General features: G+C 40.3%; 1 protein-coding gene and 1 long non-coding RNA gene across 3 annotated transcripts in view; one reads left to right on the top strand and one right to left on the bottom strand.

Moving 5' to 3' along the window:
• ABRA (actin binding Rho activating protein) overlaps positions 1-24,051 on the bottom strand; it is a 38,556-nt gene extending 14,505 nt beyond the window's left edge. Inside the window, exon 1 of one of the 2 annotated variants that reach the window (XR_007148678.1) lies at positions 23,962-24,051. The gene's annotated coding sequence lies outside the window, so the exon portion shown is untranslated. Of the gene's footprint in view, positions 1-23,942 lie in introns of both variants that reach the window. The other variant, XR_007148679.1, reaches the window with a different exon arrangement.
• The window catches only part of LOC125156576 (uncharacterized), a 31,634-nt gene that overhangs the window by 2,898 nt on the left and 3,880 nt on the right, over positions 1-24,856 (top strand). Inside the window, exons 2-3 of the long non-coding RNA XR_007148680.1 lie at positions 11,746-11,804; positions 19,368-19,470. This is a non-coding gene — a long non-coding RNA (uncharacterized LOC125156576). The remainder of the gene's footprint in view (positions 1-11,745; positions 11,805-19,367; positions 19,471-24,856) is intronic.

Raw genomic sequence — 24,856 nt, forward strand, 5'->3', positions numbered from 1 at the left:
TTCCTGTTTTCTCTTGAACCCAATCCAAACAGGTCTCACCTTCACAATTTATTAAAACTATCCTTGTGTCACCAATGACTTCCATAGTGTTCAATCTAATAATCAATTATTGGTTCCAAAATACTGGTTCTATCTGCTACATTGGACATTCTAGAATAGTCAGTCAATCCTCATTCATATGTTTTCTTCACTTTACTTCTGGAAACAACTCTCTAGGTTTTCCTTCTGCATCACCACTGCTGCCTCTCAATCTCTTTTGCTGGTACTTGCTCTTCTCCCCAGCTTCTTAACATTGGACTGTGCAAGGCTCAGCCTGGGTCCTTTTCCCTGCTCAATCTATACTCACTTCCTTGGTGATCTCAAGGTTTCGAATGCCACCTCTATGATGACAATTCTCAAACATAGACCTCCAGCCTGACCTGTCCCTTGTACTCCAGGCTTGCACACTCAGCAACATGGTAGTCATCTCTACAGGATATGTGCCTAATGATTAGCTCAATCCTAATGTGTACAAATTGAATTTCAATATTTCCAACTAGAGCTTGGCACAGTATCCTCTTTTCAGCTCAAAATCCACTTTGTTCTACCAGTTGCTCAGGCCAGAAAACCTGAAGTAATCTTTGACTCCTTTTCTTTGCTCATATCCCACATCCAGCCCACTAGTACATCCTGTTGGATATACCTTGCAAAGTATCCAGAATTTGACCACTTCTCACCATCTTTACCACCCTTTACCTTCCCACCCTGGCCCACCTAGACCATTCACAGCTCAAGCCACCATCACCTCCTGTGTGATTATTTCATTGTCTTCTTAATTTGTCTCCCTGCTTCCACCCTTGTCTGATCTACTCTCAACATTAGCCAGATCCTTTAAAAACATAAGATCATATCACTTTGTTCAAAATCCTTCTATGATTTTTTTCCTCTGAATAAAAGTCAAAATCCTCACAATGGTCTATACAGTCTTATAACTCTCCCCTTGTTAGCTCCCTGCCTGCTTCTCCTATGACTTATCTGCATTGTTAATCCCTGCTTCTGTCATACTGATTTCCAAGCTTGCACCTGCTGTGGGATTTCAGCACTATTTCCCTTTGTCTTAACCTGCTTCTTTCTCACCAAGCTCGGTGCACTGCCTCTGCATAATCCAGAGACACAATAATGTCTTTCTCTAAAGAAAAGAGGTTCTCCTCTTAAGAGCAATGCTCTCTTTCCTGGAAGGGAAGGAGTAGTACCTTCTTTTATTTCATCCTTCTGCAACGGAGACTGAGGAAGGAGGTAAGTAAGGTTTAAGGCTAGAGAAGAAAATAGGCAGGACCAGATTGTGGAGGCACTTTAAAGCCCTGATAAGAAATGTAGGTTTTATCCTAATATTGTAAAGTTTGATCTGCAGAATGGCAAGATTAAAATTGTTCATAAAGTCACTTTGTTGGTGGTATGAAGGATAGATTCAAGCATGGTGTATGGGCAAGAGTAGAGACTCGGGTATTTTCTTCTTTTATCCAGAGGAAGTTCCCCACCACAAAAGCAGGATGTTCGGGGGGAGTGGGGTGGGGAATGTCTCTGAAAGTTCTGTGTCCTCTCTCCTATACCACTTAGGCCCTTCTAATACAGAAATTTCAGTCAATGTGTCTCACTAATTCCAAATTAGGCAGACCAGGATTGTTTTGACCATTAGAAGTGGGAGTGTGGAGAGGTGCCCCCACCCACCCAATCTGGTTACTATGTGATTGTGCCAAATTCCAGCCAATGGACAACTGCTTCCACTTTCTCTTCTGCCAACTGTCTCCCCTCCCCCTTACCTGGGTCCTTGATCCACAAATCTGAACTGGGGATTTCTGGCTCAAGGCCAGGTACAAGGGAGCTGAGTGGAGGCCATATGAGAGCAGTAGTGTAGGTAAGAGATGATGGAAACCTACTCCAAGATGGCAGCAGTAAAGTTGGGCAGGAGGTAAGAACTATAGGTGAAATTGGGAGGTAGAATTAATGCAATGAGAATTGATACAATTGGTCACAATGAGAAGTTAGGTGTGAAAGAAATGAAGGCATTTAGATAAACATGAGCATTCTGGCTTGGGTTTCTACATACATGCTTTCATTCACTAAGAATGGAAATACAGAGATAATAAGCTTGGGGATTGGACAAATAGTAGATTAAATTTTGGATACGTTGGAGATCCTGCAGGACACCCAAACAAAGTTATCCAGAAGGTAGGGAATGGAGCTCATGAGAAAGATCTGGACTCATATAGATTAGGGCATCACTTTGGGTCATGGAGACTAAGTTGTACCAAGTCACAGAGCTAACAAGAGCTATAACAGGATCAAATCCAGGCCCTCTGACTTAAGAGTCAGAGCTGTTAATAACTGTGCTGTAATACAAATTATGTTCCTACTTCTTGCTTTCCACCCCCACCTTAAAGGACAGGACTTCACAATCTTGTGACACCATCCTCTAAACAAGCTTCTTAAGGAGGTCTAAATATAGTTTCTTAGCTCTTTCTATTTGACCCTGTAAAACTTTCCCTTCCTTAATAGCCATGTGTCTTTATGTGACCTGATAGAGGTGTTAGCTAACTCTATGATGGTAATAATTTTGCAGTATATAAGTGTGTCAAACCAGTAGCTTGTACACCTTTAACTTTCACTATGTCAATTATATTTCAATGAAGAGGGAAAAATGTGTATTTAAAAAGTAGTCTTAATTTATGATCTTTTGTTCACATCTCAATTACTTTAACTCACAATTCTGGTTTCTGGCCACAAACTCAATTTATTCAGGGTCACAGAGGAATTCCTCATTACCAAATCCAAGGGAGAGTTTTGGTTTTCACTTATTTAAACTTTCTATATCATTGATAATCTTGTATATGTCCTCTTCTGTGTGCTCTGTGTGTGTGTGTGTGTGTGTGTCTGTAAATATGTGTATGTGTTGAGGGAAAGAGAGAGAGAGAGAGAGTCTTGGCAAAAAGTGAAGGTTTAGGAAACCAAAGGAAATAGGTAATCATAATACCACACTCATTCAGCTCGTCCGTAGACATGCATTTTTCATACAAAGTACTTCCAATCCTGAAACTTTGTGCTAGAAAGTTTCAAGGAAGCGCTATTATTTTGAGGGAAAAAATGCTGAGAAAACCTCTTGGACATGACTTCGTATACCAGATCCCCCCCACGTCTCCTGTAAGTCATCTAAAACCAACAGGTAAATTTAAATAAATAAATAAATAAATAAATAAATAAAACAAAAGAAAATAAAAAAAAATAACCCTCAAACTCTATCTTCAGTTAAATAGGACACAGATCATCTGCAGACTCTGACATTTGTGTAAGGACTGATAAACTAGCTGAGATTGGTTAAAATCCAACTAGCAGGAAGTCAACAGGATACTTCTTAGAAGGTAGGTTGAAGAATGGTCTTGCAAAAACATATTTTCTGAAAGGAAGGGGTTCACCCTCTAGTAAAAATGCTGCATGATTTGCTAGCTATAATGAGTGGGAAAATCTGGTGTCAGAAATGGGAAAGAAAAAAAAAATCCTCCTGAACTTCAACTTTGAAAAGCAATGGATTTAAAGAGGCAGAGGTAGTAAGGCTACACAGAGAATTACATGGGCGTACTGTGTTCACAGGACAGTTGATCTCTACGGTAGCAACAGAAGCTTCTTAGGGTTTGAAAGCTGGAAAGCTACTCTAGTCTCTCCTGCCTCCTCATAGGAGCTTTTTTAAATGCTTCATTCAGAATACTTCAACTCATTGAATGATGTAAAAAAAAGTTTTAAATGGGCATGATATCAGTCTAAACACACTTTAAGAAAAACATGTGGAAAAGGACAGTAAACCTACCAACAAAGAAGATTCACTAGAAAAAAAATGTTGCCACAAAACAGGTGAAAAATGTGAATATTTAGCCATAAATTTAAAGACAAAGAAATCTCTATGAAGAAGAAGGGAGAGTACAAAGAAGATACAAAAAAATTCATGGAGAGGTGGAAAGACACTTATCAAAGACAAAAAAGTTTTGAAAAAGATACTAGAGGTAACACTATATATTAACTAACTTGGATTTAAATTAAAAATATACATTAAAAATAAAAAAGGAAAAAATTAAAAAGAAACAAATTCAGAAATGTGTTACCTTAAAAAAGATACTAGAGATAGAAAAATGGAAGTGGAAAACATAAATCTATCATTATTTACAAAGAATATGAATGTGTACTAGGAAAATACAAGAATCAAAATGTTTTAAGATGAATACGAATTCAGTTGGATGGTGGAGTAGATAATTACTATGCATAAATGAATATCATTCATATATTTAACAAAATCATCTAGAAGATATAATGAAATTAACCATTTATAATAACAATAGGGACGCCTGTGAGTTCAGTCAGTTGAGTGCCCAATATGGTCATGATCTCATGGTTTGTGAGTTCAAGCCCTGTGTTGGGTTCTGTGCTGACAGCTCACAGCCTGGAGCCTGCTTTAGATTCTGTGTCTCCCTCTCTCTGCCCCTCCCCAACTTGCACTCTGTCTCTCTCTCTCAAAAAAAATAAACAAACATTAAAATATTTATGAATAAACTTACTAATAAATATGCAAAAACTGTATACCTCAAAGTACTCCTGAAAGACGCAAAATACAACCAAATAAGAAAAAGATAAAACCATAACTGGATATGTCATTTGCACAAACATAAAAAATAATGAAATCTTGCCATTTACAAGGACAAAGATGCAGCTAGAGACTATCATGCTAAGCAAAGCAAGATAAAGACAAACACTATACAATTTCACTCATATGAGGAATGTGAGAAACAAAACAAAGAAGCAAAGGGAAAAAAAGAGAGAGGCAAACCAAGAAACAGACTCTTAACCATAGAGAATAAACTGATGGCTACTGGAGGAGTGGGGGTGGGGGGATGGGTAATAGGTGATGGGGCAGGAGGGCCCTTGCTCTGCTGAACACTGGGCGATGTATGGAAGTGTTGAATCACTATATTGTACACCTGAAACTCATATTACACTGTATGTTACCTAACTGGAATTTAAGTAAAACTTTAAAAATAAAATAAAATACAGAAAAACACACATAATCTTAGATAGGAGGACTTTACATAATTTCTATGATAAAGTCAGCTCAATTCCAAAAACTTCATTTTTTTCTCTCCTTAGAATAAGATGAGCTAGTTCTATAGATCATATGAAAATTAAACAATCAAGAATGAACAGGAAAACACTAAAAAAAGGGAGACTTCAATTATTAAACCATATTATATTGATATATGAATTGAGAAAGAGAACCACCAGAGCAGGAAAGAAAATAAACCCACTACATGTAAGAAGTTAATACATGATAGGGGCATTCGATCAGTAGGGGAGATGATCAGAAAATGGTGATGGACAAGTATGGGGCCAGCCAGGGAAAAAATTGGATTCATCTTTCACACTGTGCACCTGAACATATTCTAAATAGATCAAAGATTTAAATGTAAAAAAATGAAATGATACCAGAAGAAAAAGAGTCTATTCTTTTATAAATCTGTGGTGAGGATAGTCTTTTTAAATGTCACTCAAAATCCAGAGGCCATATTAATAAAGTTAATACATAAAAAAATTATACAAGGAAAAAATATATATGCAGAAAGGGAAAACAACTATAGATAAAGCCAAAAGAAAATATACAGGAAGAGATATTTGCAACTCTTAAAACAGAATAATCTCCTTAGTATATAAAAAGCACACAGAAATCAATGAGAAACAGGGCAACTTCCCAGTAGGAAATTGGGCAAAAATACGAACAAAGAGTTCATTGGAAAAGAAAAGCAAATGGTTCCTAATAAGACGTGAATGAAAATTTAAAATTACATGGCAGTATCACTTTTTTGCCCATTGCAATGGCCAGAATACTTACAAGTAAACAAACATTTTATATCACACTCTATTGGCCACGTGTGGAAAACAAGCACTCTCATTCACTGCTGTCGGGGAGTAAATTTCAGAAAAACCCCCATGGAGGGCAGTTGGCAATATTTGTTAGAATCACTCATTCATATAGCTTTGACCCAGAAATTCCTCTTCTGGGAAATTATCCAAGCGAGTAAATGATACATGTACAAAGTTATGCATTACTGCATTTTTCAGAAGAGTGAAGGATCAAAAACAACCTAAACGTCCATCATAAGGAAACAAATACATTATTGTATCCACACAAATAGGAATATTCTAGTCTGTAGTACAAAAATGAGTAAATAGGGAAACTTTCCGGTCAAGAAAATTATCTGATAAAAAGCTCCAAGATACATTTAAAAAAGCAAGATACAGTATAATACACTGTCTTTGGTTTTCAAAAAAAAAAGAGAGAGAGAAAATAAGAATATGTGTTTACATTTGCTGCCATAGCCACAAAGAAACTCTAGAAGCTTTCAGAAAATGTAATAACGTATGTGGTAGGGGAAAGTGCCTTACTTTGTCTTTGCTTAAGTCTGGCCTTCCCACGGAGGTGTGCCTCAACTTCTCAGTGCAGTAGGACGTGAAGGCCATGAAGACTGTCGTTTTTCCTGCTTTATTTACTGATGTGCCCCGAGCACTGAGAACACTGCACGTATCAGGCACTCAACAAGCATTTGGTCGGTGAGTCGATGGGTGATGGGGGAAGGGGATGTCGCTGCATACCCTTGTGTTTTTTAATAATGAATTTACTTAAAAATTAAAAATAAATCAACAAAAGAATGAATAGTAGGAGGGCCTCAAATTTGTTCCTATTTTCTCCATTTCAGAATTTATAGGAATCAGTCTCCATGTCTATGACTACGTTTTTGCCATGACAAGGGCTGAAAATATTTCGTAGCACTGAATTTCCCCAGGGTCACATCTATATCTCCCAAATGAGGACAGGACTCCTGATTCTTCTCAGTTCTGCAGAAGAGCCACACGCACCATTACAGTCTGGTCTGGTCCTTTTACAGGGGACTGGCTGGCCGCGGTCACCCTGCCCACTCTCAGATTGTTCCCGGCTCACAACCTCCACAGCATCACCTGCCAGACTTCCAACTATTTCCGTGGCTCAATTCAATAAACATTCATTCAGCTGCACATAAATATCATGAATGCTAGAGGTACAGAGACAAATGAGATTGTGTCTGTGCCCTCTTAGGGTTTCTAATCCAGTCAGAGATCCAGGCACACAGGAAAATTACAGGGGACTCCATACCTTGTTAACCTAAGGGTTTTGTCGTTGTTGTTGTTTTGTTTTGTTTTAGTAATGTTATGCAAGGACTGCTGTAACAAATTTCCACCGACGTGGCAGGGGATGATCCTTTCTCGTCTCTATCAGCTTCTGGTGGCTGCAGGCTTCCATGGCTTGTGACAGTACCACTCTAGTCTCTGCCTCTGTCTTTATGTGGCCATCTCCTTTGTGTCTGTGTCTTTTCCTCTTCTGTCTGTGCCAAATCTTCCTTTGCTTTTGTCTTATGTAAGGATTGTCATTGGGTTTAGTTGGGGCCCTCGCAGATGATGCAGGAGGATCTTGAGATCCTCAAATTGATTACATCTACAACACCCTTTTGAAAATGATGTCATAGGGGTGCCTGGGTGGCTCGGTCAATTAAGCGTCCGACTCTTGATTTCAGCTCAGGTCATGATCTCACAGTTTGTGAGTCTGAACCCTGCATCGGGCTCTGCACTGGCAGCACTAGAACCTGCTTAGGATTCTCTCTCCCCACTCTCTCACTCTGCCCCCCCCCCTTGAGCTCTTTCTCTCTCTCTCAAAATAAATACACGTTAAAAAATAAATCAAAATAAAAATGATGTCATCTTCACAAATTCCAGGGGCTAGGATGTGGACATATCTTTTGGGCAGCCACCATTGAATCCACTCCAGTCTTCTCTCATGGTGTTCTCTTACTTTCCTTTAGCATCCTATTGTGCTTTTCTCTTCTCTGTTTGTATTAGTAGCCTGACTTTGGATCAAGTTCGGTCCAGCCACCAGCTAGCTGTGTGACCTTGGGTGTGTTACTTAACTTTTCTGTGCCTGAGTTCCCTATCCAAGGGGGAAGTGTAAATATGCATTTGACAAGATCATTGTGAAGATTAAATGGGACACAGATGTAGAGCTATGAGCACGGCTCAAAAACGTGGGAAGAGATGACCGCATTGTGGTTAGCATCTGTGGTAGGATTTCAGCTTTGCAATGTGCAGTTTTACAAGGAAGCGTTTATCTTGGTCCTTCTGCCTTCCTTTTCCCAGTGCCAAGGTAAGTGTTGGAGGTCTGCTCCAATCTTGGAGCCCTGGCTATGCTTTGGAAGCCTTGCAGCTAACTGGCAGACAATTGGTAATTCACTATTTTAAGTTTTAGGATACTGGCAGGAGGTCTGAGTTATGTTAATTTCAGAGCCTTCTGACAGGCTTATCTTCATTTTTTTTTTTTTTTTTTTTTTTTTTAAGTAGAGTTTGGCACTTACTCAAAGAGTCAAAAGAAGCTGTGTGGGGAGGTATCTTGTTTAACATCTTTCTGTCATTTAACACCACTTGTATCCCACAGAGAGAAAGGAGAGGGTGCCTGAGAGCTAAATTTAAGTTGTAAAGATCTCAGCAGCATTTTTAAAAGAAGGTAGATACGAGTTTCCTGTCTGGGAGAGATTACTAAAAGAGAAGGTTTCATTCAAGTTTTCTTTACTCTCTTCAAGAGAAAGATTCCCCCCTACAAAGTCCAGGGAGAGTTATTTGTAGTTAAGGAGATGTTTTAAAGCCTGTCTTCTTTAAAGTAAATTCTTTTCCAAAGCAAGGAATATTTAAAACCTGTCCTTCCTTTCCTTTCCTTAGAAGGAAAAGGCTTCTCCGGTAAAACACTTCAGTCAAATGAAAATGTCTATGGAGGTCCAATTTATGAAACAAATGAATCCTCTCCTATTTAGAGAGAGTGGGTGATGGTCAAGAATCCATAGTAATACTCATCCAACACTCCTCAGGGGCAAAACATGGAACCCCCAGAGCAGGCAAATTCGCTCCCCAGGGCTGTCACCCTCAGCCGGGGCACCTGCCTGAAGAAGGGGCTGGAGGACATTTGGACCAGCTAGAGAGTTCCTGAAGCTTTTTAAAAATTTTTTTTTCAACGTTTATTTATTTTTGGGACAGAGAGAGACAGAGCATGAATGGGGGAGGGGCAGAGAGAGAGGGAGACACAGAATCGGAAACAGGCTCCAGGCTCTGAGCCATCAGCCCAGAGCCCGACGCGGGGCTCGAACTCACGGGCCGCGAGATCGTGACCTGGCTGAAGTCGGACGCTTAACCGACTGCGCCACCCAGGCGCCCCGAGAGTTCCTGAAGCTTTGACTTGAAGGTCAGGCTGCCCGTGTAAAGTTTTGTTCTGTAAACCACACAAATACAAAAAAGAGGCAATGAGATGTCAACTACATTGGATAGCTTAGGGTTCCCAGGATGGATATGGAACAGAAATAAAACTAGAACCATTGTGGATAACAACCTTAGTGCAGTCCTGGGAGTGTGACAAGTAGAGTGAATGGTTAAGAGCAGGGTGCCAGGAACCCAAACTGCTGGTTCCTACCCCAGCTTTATGGGGCCCTTGTGGTCCCTATGATGAGAGAGTGGGGGGCAAGCTGAGGACAAAATACAGGCTGGCAAGGTGGAATATGTGTGATAGTCCTCGGACACTCCTGGCTACCCAGGAACAAAGGGAAGGGGTTTAGTGCTTGCCATGGTAATGTGGGAAACTAAGGCAAATGAAAAATTAAATTTCCTTACTGCCTACAGCCCATTGACAAGTCCTTGAAACCAGCAGAGTGACCTCCCTCTGGGAGCTCAGCTGGCTCGATTAGGACACTTTCCAAGGGGCAAAAGAGAACCTGGGCTCAACATTATCCCAGCCTCGAGGATCCTGGAAGTCTACTTCCTTCATCTCAACTGCCCCAAGATATATACTGGCAATTATGCTCCAAGCTTATGCGCCCCCGCCCCCCCATCCCGATATACATCTGAAGGGTCTCATGACTGAGGTTTTATTAAAGGATAATAAGTGGCTTTTCCCTGGCAACAGCTTGCCCCTCAAGGTCCTGGAAACCTTGCTTCCAAAATACTTTAGCGACTTACTCTATCGCTGGCCCCCTCCCAGCCTGAGAATATACACGTTACCCGTCATGGCCCCAGTGCAGCTCTTCCTGCACATGGGTCCTGTCCCTGTGCTTTACTAAAATCACATTTTTGCACCAAAGACGTTTTCAAAAATTCTTTCTTGGCCTTCGGTTCCAGACCACCCCACGATCACCCCAAAACTTCATCACCTAGACCAGCCAGTAGCACAAGCGTCACCTAGGAGCTTGGAAGTGCAGACCCTCATCCCACCCCAGACCTACTCAATCAGAATCTGCATTTAACAAGATTGCCAGATGATTTATATGTGCATTAAAGTTTGAGAAGCACTGCTCTAGTGTGGCAGACAGACCCTGGGGTGACCCCAATATTTCCCACCTCCTATTCACACCTTTGTGTGACCCCTTCCCCCTTGAGTATGAGTGGGGCGTGTGGCTGACCTCCGGCCGGTAGAATATGGCACAGGTGAAGGGATTTTGCAGCAATAACTAACGTCTCGCATTGGTTGATTTTGAGTTAAAAGTGCACAGCTGTTGGGTGAACAGCCCTTAAAGGAGAGATGGAACCTTCCCTGAGGTGAGAGGCTCTCCGTGTAGGGTTGATGATATAAGTAACTATTTAGGAAAAGTCACACAGCAAGGAATCTCAGGTGGCCTCTAGGGCCTAAGGTTGGCCTCCAGCCAATAGCCAGCCAAAGGGAGGGTCTCTGTCATGCAGCTGCAAGGAGATGGTTTCTGTCAACCACCTGAATGAGCTTGGAAGCAGCTGAGCCTCGGGATGTGAAAGCAGGCCAGCGGACACCTTCACCACGGCCCCACAAGGAAGCTCCGAGCAAAGCACAGTAAGACATGCCTAGACTCTTGGGGCGCCTGGGTGGCTCAGTCGGTTGAGTGACTGACTCAGGCTCAGGTCATGATCTCGCAGTTTGTGAGTCTGAGCCCCGTGTCCGGCTCTGTGCTGACAGCTCAGAGCCTGGAGCCTGCTTTGGATTCTGTGTCTGCCCCTCCCCTGCTCCTGCTCTGTCTCTGTCTCATAAAATAAAATGAAATGTTAAAAAAATTAAAAAAAAAAAAAGACATGCCTGGGCTCTTGACTGACAGCAACTGGGACTTAATGAAAGTGTATTATCTGAAGCTGTTAAGTTTGTGGTGATTTGTTACACATCCATAGAAAACCAGTATATCCAGGGCAATTTATGTACCCATTCTCTTGTTTACCTAAATATAAAGAGGGGATAAAGATCGTACTAACCAGGGAGTTATTGGGCAGATAAATGAGTAATATGTGTAAAGTACTTAAAACTGTGCCTGTTCAACCACGGTAAGTGCTAAAACAAAATTGTATTATTATAGCATATACCTGATACAGAGAATTACGTGATTATAAAAGCCTTTTGCAAACTGCTCTTTAACTGGAGCTGAAGCAGGATATACAAAATTATGTTGCAACTTGTGTATATAAGGGCTTTCAGGACATCCCAAGTGTGTCTTTTGAATCTGCTTCAGTGAAAATGCAGCTAACATGCCTCTGGCGTCTCCGTCGCTTGTTGCTTCTTGTGTTACATTTATCCAACTGAGACACTCTATCCAGGCATCTCCTGGTTACAGCTCCAAGTGGAAAAATGTGTACTTTATCTTCATTTTACAGACAGGTGAGCGGAGCCGTGGAAGAAATGATTTGTCCACATCGTGGAGGAAATACACGATGTAAGTAGAATTGAAATCTGGCATCTTGATTCAAGCCCAGATTCTCAAAACACCATAGGCTGTTTGCTATGTGGCCCAAGACAGGTGCAGCTAGAGGATGGGCTGTATTAAGAATATTTATTTTTTCTTTTTTTATGTTTATTTTATTTTTGAGAGAGAGAGGCTGCATGAGAGTGGGGTAGGGACAGAGGGACAGAGAGAGAGAGAGAGAGAGAGAGAGAGAGAGAGTGAGAGGGAGGCTGCATGAGAGTGGGGTAGGGGCAGAGAGAGAGAAGGGCCACAGAGGATCTGAAGTGGACTCTGTGCTGACAGTGGAGACCCTGACACGGGACTGAAGCTCACCAACCGTGAGATCCTGATTTGAGCCAAAGTCAGATGCTTAACCGACTGAACCACCCAGTTGTCCATAAAAAAACATTTCTTCATGCAGATTTCAACACTGCTTCTTCCTCCTGTGTCCGCCCCTCCTCACCTGCCGATCAATAAACCGTCCATTCTTTTCCTCTTTGGCAGAAACTCTGTTTCGGGACTTGCAAAATGTTAACTTTCGATTCCACGCCATCCGCCACGGATGTAAACAAGGCAGAAGCAATAACAGGTCTCTGAGAGGCAGGCAGCATGGTCATGATGGTCAAGTTAGAAAGGGAGATGACTTCTACCCTTCACTTCATTTTTTTTAGCCCGTACGTAAAACATGTGCAGTGCCATTCCCAGCGCTTACTTGCTGAGTATCCCTGTCACTCTTTGTCAATGCCTCTGTTACCTTCTTGAAAGGATTCTGTATGCTGTATTGAAAGTGCTGTTTAGATATTTTCAATTATAATGACCTTTCAGGGGACTTGCGGCTAGCGTCCACCTGTCCTCCTGCTCTTTGTTTGAGAGCTCAGCGTGCATTCAGGAGGGCTTTACGCTGCCCTCTGTGGGAGTCACCCACCCTTGGGTTTTGGCAACTTCCCCAGATGAGATTACCCTATAACCGAACTTCCATCAGACATCCTCCTCTATATGCGACAAAATCCCCACAACCTCTTCTTCCCTCAGAAGCCTTTCTAAGCCACCGAGTGATGAGACAGAGGAACAGGTTTATCTCCTTCAGTACCTGTTTTACTTTTCATTCCTTAAGCAGCTGAAGGTTTCCGTTTTGGTGCTAATGCAAATGCGTTATTCTCACTTCAGCCTGCTGACGAGGCAGCCTTGCTGTGAAAATTGTACCACGTCCTCAGACATTCATGATAATAGGATAGAGTCTATATCTTTCTTGTCCATTAGTCAACTTAATATGACAGTCTTCATGTTTGCAAGTCATGTCTCAGTTAATATACAGGTATCTGCCTATATATAAATATTTATTAATGTTCTTGTATTGGAAGTCCCTGGATTTCTAATATACTCTAGCCCTAAACTGCCAGCATCATGAAAGATTTTTTTTTTTTTACTGTAGTAGACACACACACACACACACACACACACACACACAAGTAGAGTGTATTTTTGACCCATTCAAAAATATTTGACTTAGGGACAGTAAAAAAGAGTGAGCATAAACTTTCCTTTAGAACGTTATCTAAATAATACCAACACACTACACTAATAATAATGAGGAAGAGAGGGATAATAGTTATAACTTTCAAATCTGATCCAGCTAAGTTAGTATGTGCATTTTTAATGACTGTGTAAGAGAAGTTATATGACAAAAATTCTTTAAGGATCTTTCAAAGACAATACTGTAGAGTAGAAAAGACATCTTTAGATGACAGATTTTCCTTCAGAAAGCCTTCACAATGTCTATGTTTTCGTGATGTCTTGACTGGAGGTGGGAAAAATTATTTCACACAAGGAAAACTTAAGACAATGAGATTAACTACATAATTGCATAAGAAACACAGCAAAGGTTCAAAATCAAGGTCATACCATATTTGCTTTCTATTGTGTCTTGTCATAGACCTTTTGGAGAAAGGTCCAGCCTGTAAACAGGAATAACAAGATGCAGGTGTTCACAGATGCCGCTAGCACAGCCACTGGAATGTTTAGATCCTCATGCAAAAGGCACTTGTGCCCAACCCCCCACCTCCGCCCCAGCAACCTCTAGACGCCCCGAGTCAGGAAACTATAGGGTTAACACTTGGCACAGAGTAGGACCTTCAACACCCAGCTTTAATTCAAGACTCAGAAAGTCGTCCCAGGGATTCAATATTTTGAGCATCACCCACGCATAAGGCTGTTTAACACATGACTATGATGCTTCTGGAAGTTCCAGTGATTCAAGGGGCCAGTAGCTGTCTTAAAAAGGATCGTGATATGTCTTCTTTCTGTTGCATTGTTTCATTCCATCTTCCTCTCAAACTCTAAAAATGTAAACTAATCTGCCTTGTCTCTGTAAAGCTCCAACCTGGAAAGCCACTTTATGGGATCTGATATTTGGAAATCCAAGGACCTTGATGGAGCTTCTGAACTACTCTTGCCGAGGAAGGAAAGGGAGATAGAAAAACAGTGATGCCTCTACCTCTGTCTTAAAGCATTAATCTGGGGAAAGCAGAACTACTATCCCAGTGGCTGCTGGGAGGATGACAGGGTTTGGCTACCTAGCTGCAAATCTTGCTAGTTATAAGCCGGCCTCAAACACACAGGAATAAAGTTTTTGGTCTTCACTGGAAGACAAACAAACAAAGACACTGTCTGAAGTGAGTTAGGGAGACCTCTATGACTTGTTTTCTTTAAGTGAGGGAGGATGAGTAACTGAAGTTTGAAATATCGAGAAATGAACCACCCTTGTCTTTCTGCCACAATGATGATATGACCAGGTTAAACAATTCAGGTAGTAAAGAGCCACCTTACATTGCCAGTATTATCTAAATGTCTCCAATGTGAAGACTAATTCTTAGAGGAGACAGAAGACTAAACACTCAAGTGTTATCTGCCTCCAAGGCTGCTTAGAAATGCCATGTTAGGACAGGTTAACCTCAATCTTTATGCCGTGTGGGCTCAAATTGATTCTTCTCCCTTTATGACGTTAACTCATTTGCATTCCTAATCCCCATTTTCCAAGTAAAACTTTCTTCTAACTAGTCATGGCCAGGCCACATCAACAGGATGCATATATTGCTGACTAATGACTATTTTGCTTTTTTTCCAGGGCCATGTATACTCCAATTTAGCATGAAATGTACACCCCCATAATTTTCCCTCCTTACTCGATGGCTTTTCAGGTCCCATTACTGAATGTTATTGGTGAAATTTTGTGGGTTGTTGTTGTTGTTGTTGTTTTGATATAGTGACAGACCCAAAGATCACAGCCTGATTTTTCAGTCACTGGCTGGACAGTATCTCATTTTTCCCTCCCGTTATAGTCTCCCTCTGGGTTTGCCTGGCAGAAACAACTCTGTTGCATTTTAGAGCAAATATACGATGGAGTTGCTTGACCTTTCTATTCTGCAGTCTCTCAGAGCAAGTCGAACTATCAGCTACCTCTTTCCACATTTCATAGCAACAGACAGAACATATTCACTACTTTTCCAGCCACCAACTGTTTTGCTCAGTAGGCAGTCATGTTATGGTTGGGAAAGGTAGCCTTCTAACAGACCTAATATTTATTTACCAAAAGCAACCTCTGGGGCTAACCTACAATCATAGGGAGCCTCAATCAAATATTCTCTGTACACCCAGCATGTCTTAAGCATGTCAAGAACTTACAATTAGAAACTTTGATAGAGTGGAATTTATACTCACTCAAGCTCCTGAATGCTTTTGGGGCTCTCAGCTTATACTTGGGACATTCATGAAATATGGAAGGAAAACAGCAGTGCAGTGAATGTTATAGTATAATTCAAGATATAAGCCAAGATCTGTGTTAGCGGCAAGTTTCTGTGGTTAAATTAACATTTTTAGTACGTTTAAGTGAAAGTAGCCTTTTATTTTAAAGTGATTAGGCATAGACTTAAAAGAAATGGAAAAAGGGTAAATAAAATCAGACAAAATTTCACTTTCTTTAAGAAAGAGTAAACCACAAACCTACTATATTTTAGTCCATTATAGGGTCTAGAGTTTAAAAAATACATGGGCGGTTTTTGTGGGGTTTTTTTTCCTGTATCCCAGGTTCTCAGTTTTCCTTCCTCAGAAGTCAACTTATTTCTTAACTAGACCAGCTCTCCTTATCCTCAGAATTATCATAGATAACCCATATATCAATCCAACGTAATCCATAGCTCTCCCACTTTATCTAGTACCCCGATCCACCAAAGACCTCTACTATTGGTCACCACTTCTCTGTCTATAACTTGCCTCCACACCTGTCCCTCTGACCCTTGTTTAATCCTCATTTCACATGCTACTCTTTGACCTCTCAACTGTGTCTTTCTACTTGCACTTATTGAAGTAAATGTGTTCCTAGAGAGCAGAAGCCATGTAACATCAGCTGTAACATTAAATATCTCGAAGACGTGAGTGTTGGTGAAAGCAACAATATCATTGAGTTTGCTTATTTTGACACAAAGCAAAGGACTTAGCTCTTGAAACACTCATTCTTGGGATGTTCTTTATGAACACAGCTGCCATGCCAGGAAGAGCAACCTAAACCACGTGGATTGACCATATGTAGATACTTTAATCAGTAGTGACAGCTGAGCTCCTGGTCAACAGTTAGTTATATGATTGAAGTCCATTGGGTCTCCAGCTCAGTTGAGTTTTTAGACCCCTCCAGCTCCAGCAGCTGTATCATTGCATCTACATAAGAGATCCTAAGAGAGAACCTCCCAGTTGACCCTGGTCAACCCACAGAATACTGTTCCAGATGTCAAAAGTATCTTACTTTTTAACAGGGTAAAGATCACGTGAAGGTTGCAGTTTTGTTAAGACTACTTATGTGTCATAGACTCTAAGTCTAAAGTTCTCTTTTGTCTAGCAAAAGAGCGGACACAGGATTAAAGCAAGAGATGGCTAATGCCCGGGAATAGACAAAAGCCCCAAATAAGGGTCCTTGCCCCATTTTTATTAGGATCAGAAGGCTTACAAACATGGCGATAGATGTGCACAAAGGGACAATGAATCTGTGAACATTAACTTGTGGTTGTGAGGGAAAGGGGGTCTTGAGGTTATTTGTGGTTAGGGGTTTGGGTTAATACAAAACAAAATCCGGGCACCAGGCAGTCAGCAGGAAGGTTGTTCACAGTGGACATGAGGCAGCACCTCTGTTCATCTTTACTAGCCTAGGGGATGAGACAGATAGCGGAAATAACCTCAGGGTTGACAAGGCACCTTTTCTTTTGTTAACCATCTCTGCTCTGGGCTGCTTTTCCTGCAGCACAGTGGTCCATAGTCCAAGTCACCAATTTACCTAACCTGGCCCTATTCTCCTGTGAAAGCAGCTTTTCTGTTATAGTACTAAATTGGGGGTGCTTTCATCCTAAATATCTAATCTTGTTTATTTCATATACCTATGTATTGGGCACCTTTGCACCATTTCTATTTCAGACCTTTGCCTCTCCCTCTCTATTCTGGGGGCTCTACAACCCCTCTCTATTTTGGGGTACCTTTGCACTTTTCTATTCCTGGCACCTTTGTGCCTCCATATTCTTGTGGTGCCTTTTCACCCCCTGTTCTTGGGGTGCCAATCTGATTTTCCCAAACTCGGGTGTGAGCATTTTATAACTTTGTATTTCTTTATGCCTTGTCAACCCATTGGCGTAAGCCTGGGATTCCTAAGCTTATCCCCCACACTTATGGTCTCTTTCATGTAGGTAAGGAGTCTTCTAAGAATCTTAAAAGCTATGTCTTACCTACAGTTTCCAGACAAAGGAGAGGACCTAATGTTTGGCAATACTTACACTAAACATTTACTAATTGTTCACCTGAAAATCAAATTTAACTGGTCTTTTACTTTATTGCTAAACTTGGCAATCTAGCATACCTTGAATCTCTACCCAATAAAGAATGAAGCTGGTCTCAAAGAGACCTCTTATGTTTCCTATCCGTACTTCATTCCTTGACTCTTTATTAAATTGATATGGGAGGCACCTGGGTGGCTCAGTTGGTTAAGCGTCCAACTTCAGCTCAGGTCACGATCTCACGGTCTGTGAGTTCGAGCCCCATGTTGGGCTCTGGGCTGATGGCTCAGAGCCTGGAGCCTGCTTCCGATTCTGTGTCTCCCTCTCTCTCTGCCCCTCCCCCGTTCATGCTCTGTCTCTCTCTCTGTCTCAAAAATAAATAAACATTAACAAAAATTAAAAAAAAATAAATTGATATGGGAAGTAGATTCCCTAGATTAATCAAATCCACTTATTAAAAGGCTGCAAACTTTTCCCCAAGAGCCTCTGAACAAATATTCATTCTCAACACTCCCAAAATTTTATAAAATATGTATCTCAATCCCACAAAACAAATCCAAAAGCAAACGAGAACTTGGACTTTGGAAAAACCAAATGTAAATAAAAACACATTTTGAATTAAAAAAAAGCATTTTTTAAAATTTATCTCTGAAGGATACATGAAGGAAAAAGAAACAAAAGAATTTGGATGATTTCAGCAACAAGTAAAATCTTAAAGTTCATGGGGAAATAATACCAACAGCATTTAATTTTGGGATATTTTTCCATAGTTTACAAAAGACTTTCAGATGATCTAATTTGAATTTCACAAGAAATGTGAAGTGAAGCAGTGATAGATAATTTTTGAATCCTATGGATGTTAACACTGATTGGCATTCAATTTATTATTGTTAAATTGAATAATTATTTCCATTTACCTACAAGGAAACTGATGCTCCAAGAACTATGTTAATTGTTCACTGCCAGAAGTAAATAATACACAAGAAAGTCAGGACTTGAACTTGGTATTTTCACTTTTAAGCACTTTTCCCATTATATTATGGAACCTCTGTGAAAATTCTATAACCAACGAAAATTGATTTTAAAAATAAACAAAAAAGGTATCATAGAAAAAGGTTGACCCAACTATTATTGTGTACCTATTATGTGTCAAGCACTAAGCTAAATGGTTTTGCCCATTTTCTTACTTCACAGGACTACCAGAAAGTTTAAGAATTCATATATCTAAATCTACAAAACCAAAAATATGAAGATAATTTTAAAAGTTTCAGAGTGCTTAAATGCAAAATGTAAACTTATTTAGTCATTTAACACCTATTTGTTTTTTGTAAAATGTTTGTTTATTTTTGATTGGGGGGGAGGGGCTGAGAGAGGGGAGAGAATCCCAAGCATGCTCCATGCTGCCAGCACAAAGCCCAATGCTGGGCTTGATCCCACAGCCCTGGAGTCATGACCTGAGCCAAAATCAACAGTTGGACGCCTAACTGACTGAGCCACCCAGGGGCCTCTAACACCTATTTCTTGAGAGCCGATTAAATATCAACTACTTTGGTAGGCTCTAAGAATGTAGACGTGGCCTCATTGTCTGAGATATTTTAGAGTAGTGGTTGATGGATATAAAATTACAGTCCATGCACTAAAACTGTTATACCTTACTTACTGCAGAGCTCCTTAAATGATCATATAGAATCAATATACTCTTATTTTAGATAAATTCTAATAAGCTATTTGTTACCCCTTCTAGCACAGGTTGGAACTGCAATGAAGAGGATATGCTTATAGCACTAAGAAGCTAGTTGACCATCTGGCAGTGGAGGAGGACACAGCAGACCCAGCTTCAATTCCATGTGAATTTTAAGGCACCTAATATACTGTCTAAAGATGCATACAAACCACAGTAAGTTGTAAGACCCGAGACTGCCAACTTTTGGCATATTAATTGAGTTGATATTTTTATCCATGGCCCAGATATGTATGTTAAGATACTAAGTAAAATAATGCACTTTAGAAAAATGTGTCAAACTAGGGGTGCATGGGTGGCTCGGTGGGTTAAGCATCTGATCTGAGGTCATGATCTCACAGTTCGTGGGTTCGAGCCCCACGTCAGGCTCTGTGCTGACAGCTCAGAGCCTGGAGCCTGCTTCGTTTAGATTCTTCATCTCCCTCTCTCTGCCCTTCCCCTGCTCTCCCTCTGTCTTTCTCTCATTAATAAATAACAAACATTTAAAAAATTTAAAAAAAAGAAAAAAGTGTCAAAGTAACACATAATTTAAATAAGTAACTGGAAAAATTTCCTATATCAAATATCTTATTCTATGACAATATTAAACAAGATGGAATTATGTTAGGGCACTGAAAGGCAACTGCATATATAAAGCAGTGAAAGTCAGGGGCGCCTGGGTGGCGCAGTCGGTTAAGCGTCCGACTTCAGCCAGGTCACGATCTCACACTCCGTGAGTTCGAGCCCCGCGTCAGGCTCTGGGCTGATGGCTCAGAGCCTGGAGCCTGTTTCCGATTCTGTGTCTCCTTCTCTCTCTGCCCCTCCCCCGTTCATGCTCTGTCTCTCTCTGTCCCAAAAATAAATAAACGTTGGAAAAAAAAATAAAGCAGTGAAAGTCATTCATTTCTACCCTCATTTTATTTTATTTTATTTTATTTTATTTTATTTTATTTTTTTATTATATGAAATTTATTGTCAAATTAGTTTCCATACTACACCCAGTGCTCATCCCAAAAGATGCCCTGTTCAATGCCCATCACCTCCCCTCCCCTCCCTCCCACCCCCCATCAACCCTCAGTTTGTTCTCAGTTTTTAACAGTCTCTTATGCTTTGGCTCTTTCCCACTCTAACCTCTTTTTTTTTTCTTTCCCCTCCCCCATGGGTTTCTGTTAAGTTTCTCAGGATCCACATAAGAGTGAAAACATATGGTATCTGTCTTTCTCTGTATGCCTTATTTCACTTAGCATAACACTCTCCAGTTCCATCCACATTGCTACAAAGGGCCATATTTCATTTTTTCTCATTGCCACGTAGTACTCCATTGTGTATATAAACCACAATTGCTTTATCCTTTCGTCAGTTGATGGACATTTAGGCTCTTTCCACAACTTGGCTATTGAGAGTGCTGCTATAAACATTGGGGTACCAGTGCCCCTATGCATCAGTACTCCTGTATCCCTTGGGTAAATTCCTAGCAGTGCTACTGCTGGGTCATAGGGTTCCACCCTCATTTTAAAGCATGCATCTTTCTGCAAATTATATTGTTGATTTCAATAAAGTTCTTGGTAATTCCTATATTATATGCTAGTATAGGTTGAAAATCTAAGGACAAATTCCAAAATAAACCCAAACAACATAAATTAAGCAACCAGAAAACTTTTCAGTGGGTTAGAGTTCCTCCTTCTGTAGAGATAGGCTACCATAAAGCTCATTCTTCAGAGGTCTTAGAGCAGCTCTCAAACTTTTATCTGTCTTCACACATATGTCAGATGACACTTAAAAAAAAATCTAGATGTCAGTTTAAGCAAAGTTTACTATAATGGCTTCAGAGTCAATATGGATATGGATATAGTACTTACTCCCCCTGCATTTTCCTTTGCTCTCTTCCTTATTCAAAATTTATCTATCAATAAAATGAGAAAACAATATTATCATCCACATTACCACCATAATGTAATTGCTGGTGTTGTCATGTAAGAGCATGAAACATAAGATAGGTTTGTCTGTTAGGTGCCCTTGACAGATGCATTTCCTAACATTCCTCATTGTTTTATGGAGTTGACTACTCTCAGTTTTTCTCTTTGGCTTTCTTTTTTTTTTCCCCAAGAAATAGCATCTCAATTTTTCTTTCAGTAATCATCTTGCTCTCTGCCCGTGTAATTAAGTGGACCCACTACCTTCTCAGTTCCTCTTCTCCAGGGGAGTGATGATCTAACAAATCAGCATATTTTATCCCCCCCGGAGGCATAAATGGACAAGTGGCCCTAATGATATAATGAGACTCAATCCCAGAGTTTTTCTAGAATTATTGGGAAAGAAAGGTTTGATTTCTATTGATATTGCTAAGAGAGAAGGTAAGGTGTTGTGCTACTTCTTGGGGAGAGCCTACATAGGGATAAAATCAACATAAAGGAAAACAAAGGAAGGAGATTGGGAGAGTAAAAGTCCACATGACACTGTTTTAGCATCTTGGTCAAGCCATATCTGAAGATGTAGTTATGTTGACTAATAAATTCCTTTTCTTGTTTAAGCCACCTTGAACTGGAATTTTATCATCAAAAATCAATAATTTTAGATTTTTTATATAAATTAGAATTTATTAAAACATGAATTAAATAAAACATAAGTTAGCAGGAGTGATATTATAGAAAAAACTCATTATTCTGTTTTAATTCAAGAAAAAATGCATACATTCTGATTCTTTAATTGCAATTATATATTTGTGCCATTTGTGCCACTCACCTCATAGCGCTGTGAAAGAAAGTATGAGTCTAGGCCATTATTTTTCCTTTTCACATGTTTAATTGAATGAAGGAACTTACTACACCTAAGAATGTCCTATGGTGTAGCATCGTAAAAAAGCAATTGTTCGGGGCACCTGAGTGGCTCAGTTGGTTAAGTGTCAGACTCTTGGTTTTGGCTCAGGTCATGATCTCACAGTCATGGGCTCTGTTCTGGGCATGGAGACTGCTTGGGATTCTCTCTCCCTCTCTATCTCTGCCCCTCCCCCCTCTCAACAGAAATAAACTTAAAAAAAAAAAGCTTTTGGTCACCTACTATTCATGAGAAATTCCAGAACAAGTACAACAAAATACTAAACGTAACAGTTGACATCCTCTTGAAACACACAGTATGATATAGCCAAAGCAAGGAGTTCTTGAATTGGATTTAGTATAGCCTACCCACATAAGACTCAAAAACTGGGAAACAAGATATTTTATTTTACTTTTAAATGCTTCTGATCACCTAGTTCGAAAGTTCTATCGTGGAGATGTTTTTTTTAACCAATGACTATACTAGCCCAGTACTATGGTAAATCTTTGCATAGAGGATATTATTAGCTACAAAATTGTTCTTCTAGTGGGGCTAGGAAGATAAATATTTACACCTCTCCCAGGGGAGGATTGTGTTCAGTTTTCTGCCAAATAACTTGTCCATCAGGGTTAACAAGGACATTATAATTGGATCCATTTAATATTATACAATAAATCTTAGTGATCACATATGAGGCTAGCAACACAGACCTAATGAGCTTGAGCTTGCAGAGGAAAGATTGGCCTTGCCTCTTATTCCTAAGAAAAACCTTGTCTGAAAAGAATTCTTCCTTTCTCACCTCTTTCTCAAGTCATTTGCAGCCATCTTGCCCACATACCTGCAGGTCTAGATTTACTTCCTTCCTGGACAGGAAATAGTCTGCCAAATTAACAAGTCAGCTTTGCCTTAGATTGGGCTGTCTTCTGAATTCTGATCAGAAGTAGTTTTGATTATCACAGGCATCCTTGCCAGGGATTCTTTTCTCTTATTCTCTAACTTTTAACCCACCAAAATCAACGTATATGTGCATGTGAGTGTGTGTGTGTGTGTGTGTGTGTGTGTGCGTGTGTGCGTGCGCGCGCGCACATGCACGTGAAAAACAAGTGGCTACTTTATTTATTTTTTAATGTTTGTTCACTTTTGAGAGGCAGAGACAGAGCATGAGCAGGGGAGAGGCAGAGAGAGAGGGGGACACAGAATCTGAAGCAGGCTCCAGGCTCTGAGCTGTCAGCACAGAGCCTGACACGGGGCTTGAACTCATGAACCTGTGAGATCATGACCTGAGCCGAAGTTGGACGATCAACCAACTGAGCCACCCAGGCACCCCAAACAAGTGGCTAATTTTAAATGTAAGAGTGGCTTTTTGCCTTATCCCAGGTGGGAGTCCTGATGAACTTCTGGAAGGAAAGGAATTTCACAGTTCCAGAGGTTCATTGCAGTGATGGATCAAGGACATGATTGGATGACTTGCCTGATGGATCAATAAGAGAATATGTGTTTACTTAACACCAAAGAGGACATAGTCTCTGATGTATTTTATAGTCGCTGTTGTATCTGATAAAAGGGGCTTGTGTGGTGGCAAAGGACATGGATTCTGTAGTAAGATCTGTCTTAAATCCAAACTTAGTGGTGACTTATAGTTTTATAACTTTAGGTGACTCTCTGAATCTCCCTGTGCCTTGGTTTCCTTATTTGTAAAATGGAAAGATAATAAGAATGCTGAAGAGTTTATATTCAATAATGTTGGTGAGATGTTTAGCAGCCAGTGGACACCCAATAACTCACCGTTAGGCTCTGATCCTACCTGAAGGTGGACAGGGCACTTGCTCATGTGGCCAATATCTGTCTGTCTCCTGATCCAATTCCTCAGTGGCAAGTGAAGTGTGACATGAAAACCTTGGCAGTTGAACTCATTACTAAGAATTTGGATTGTGACAGACATCTACATTCTAAATGAGAATGAAATGATCAGCTCACTGTATTCTCTCCATTTCTCTTACATTTTGTGGGATCCAACCCCGAGGGTTAGGATCCACTTCCTGAATTTTGCTGCATCTTTACACAATAGATTTAGAACTGCGTGTTTCCAATCCTTTTGATGATAAACTGATGTTTGTTTTTTGGACCAAACCTGCCGACAGCAGAATAGAAACGATGACATTGAGAATTTCGTATTGTCTCTCATTTACACAGAAACCAATTTGGGAGCCCGGAGGTCACTTGGAAATTTATTTTTGCCTTCTAGCAGCACTGGACTCAAAACTTTTCAGAAAATGAATAAATGTGTTTTGTTCTTGTCCAATCTTGATTATCTAGTAAATCTAATAGTAACATTGCCAAGAAAGAACATATATTACTTCAGATCTCTCTATTGATCTTCCCTTCTTTGTATGAGATCTAATTTGAATTTTCCAAGCCTAAATTTTCACATACCTATAATTCATAGTAGAAGGTCTTCCAAAAGCTATCTTTGGTTTGCTTGATTCAACATGTACTGTGGAGACTTTGTTCTGCCTTTAGTCATCTAGAGAAATGCCATTTATTAATGCCTTTTTAAAGGGTTTCAGTTATCTTAAACCTTCCTAGTGGTTTGCATATTTACTAGGTATACTCTTTAAAACTCCATAGTAGGGAAAATTTGAAACATAGACAAAAGCAGAGATTACAGCATTGTAAGTCCTATGTACCCCGAATCAGGT

This window comes from Prionailurus viverrinus, chromosome F2, assembly GCF_022837055.1.
Source record: "Prionailurus viverrinus isolate Anna chromosome F2, UM_Priviv_1.0, whole genome shotgun sequence".
Lineage (NCBI taxonomy): Eukaryota > Metazoa > Chordata > Mammalia > Carnivora > Felidae > Prionailurus > Prionailurus viverrinus.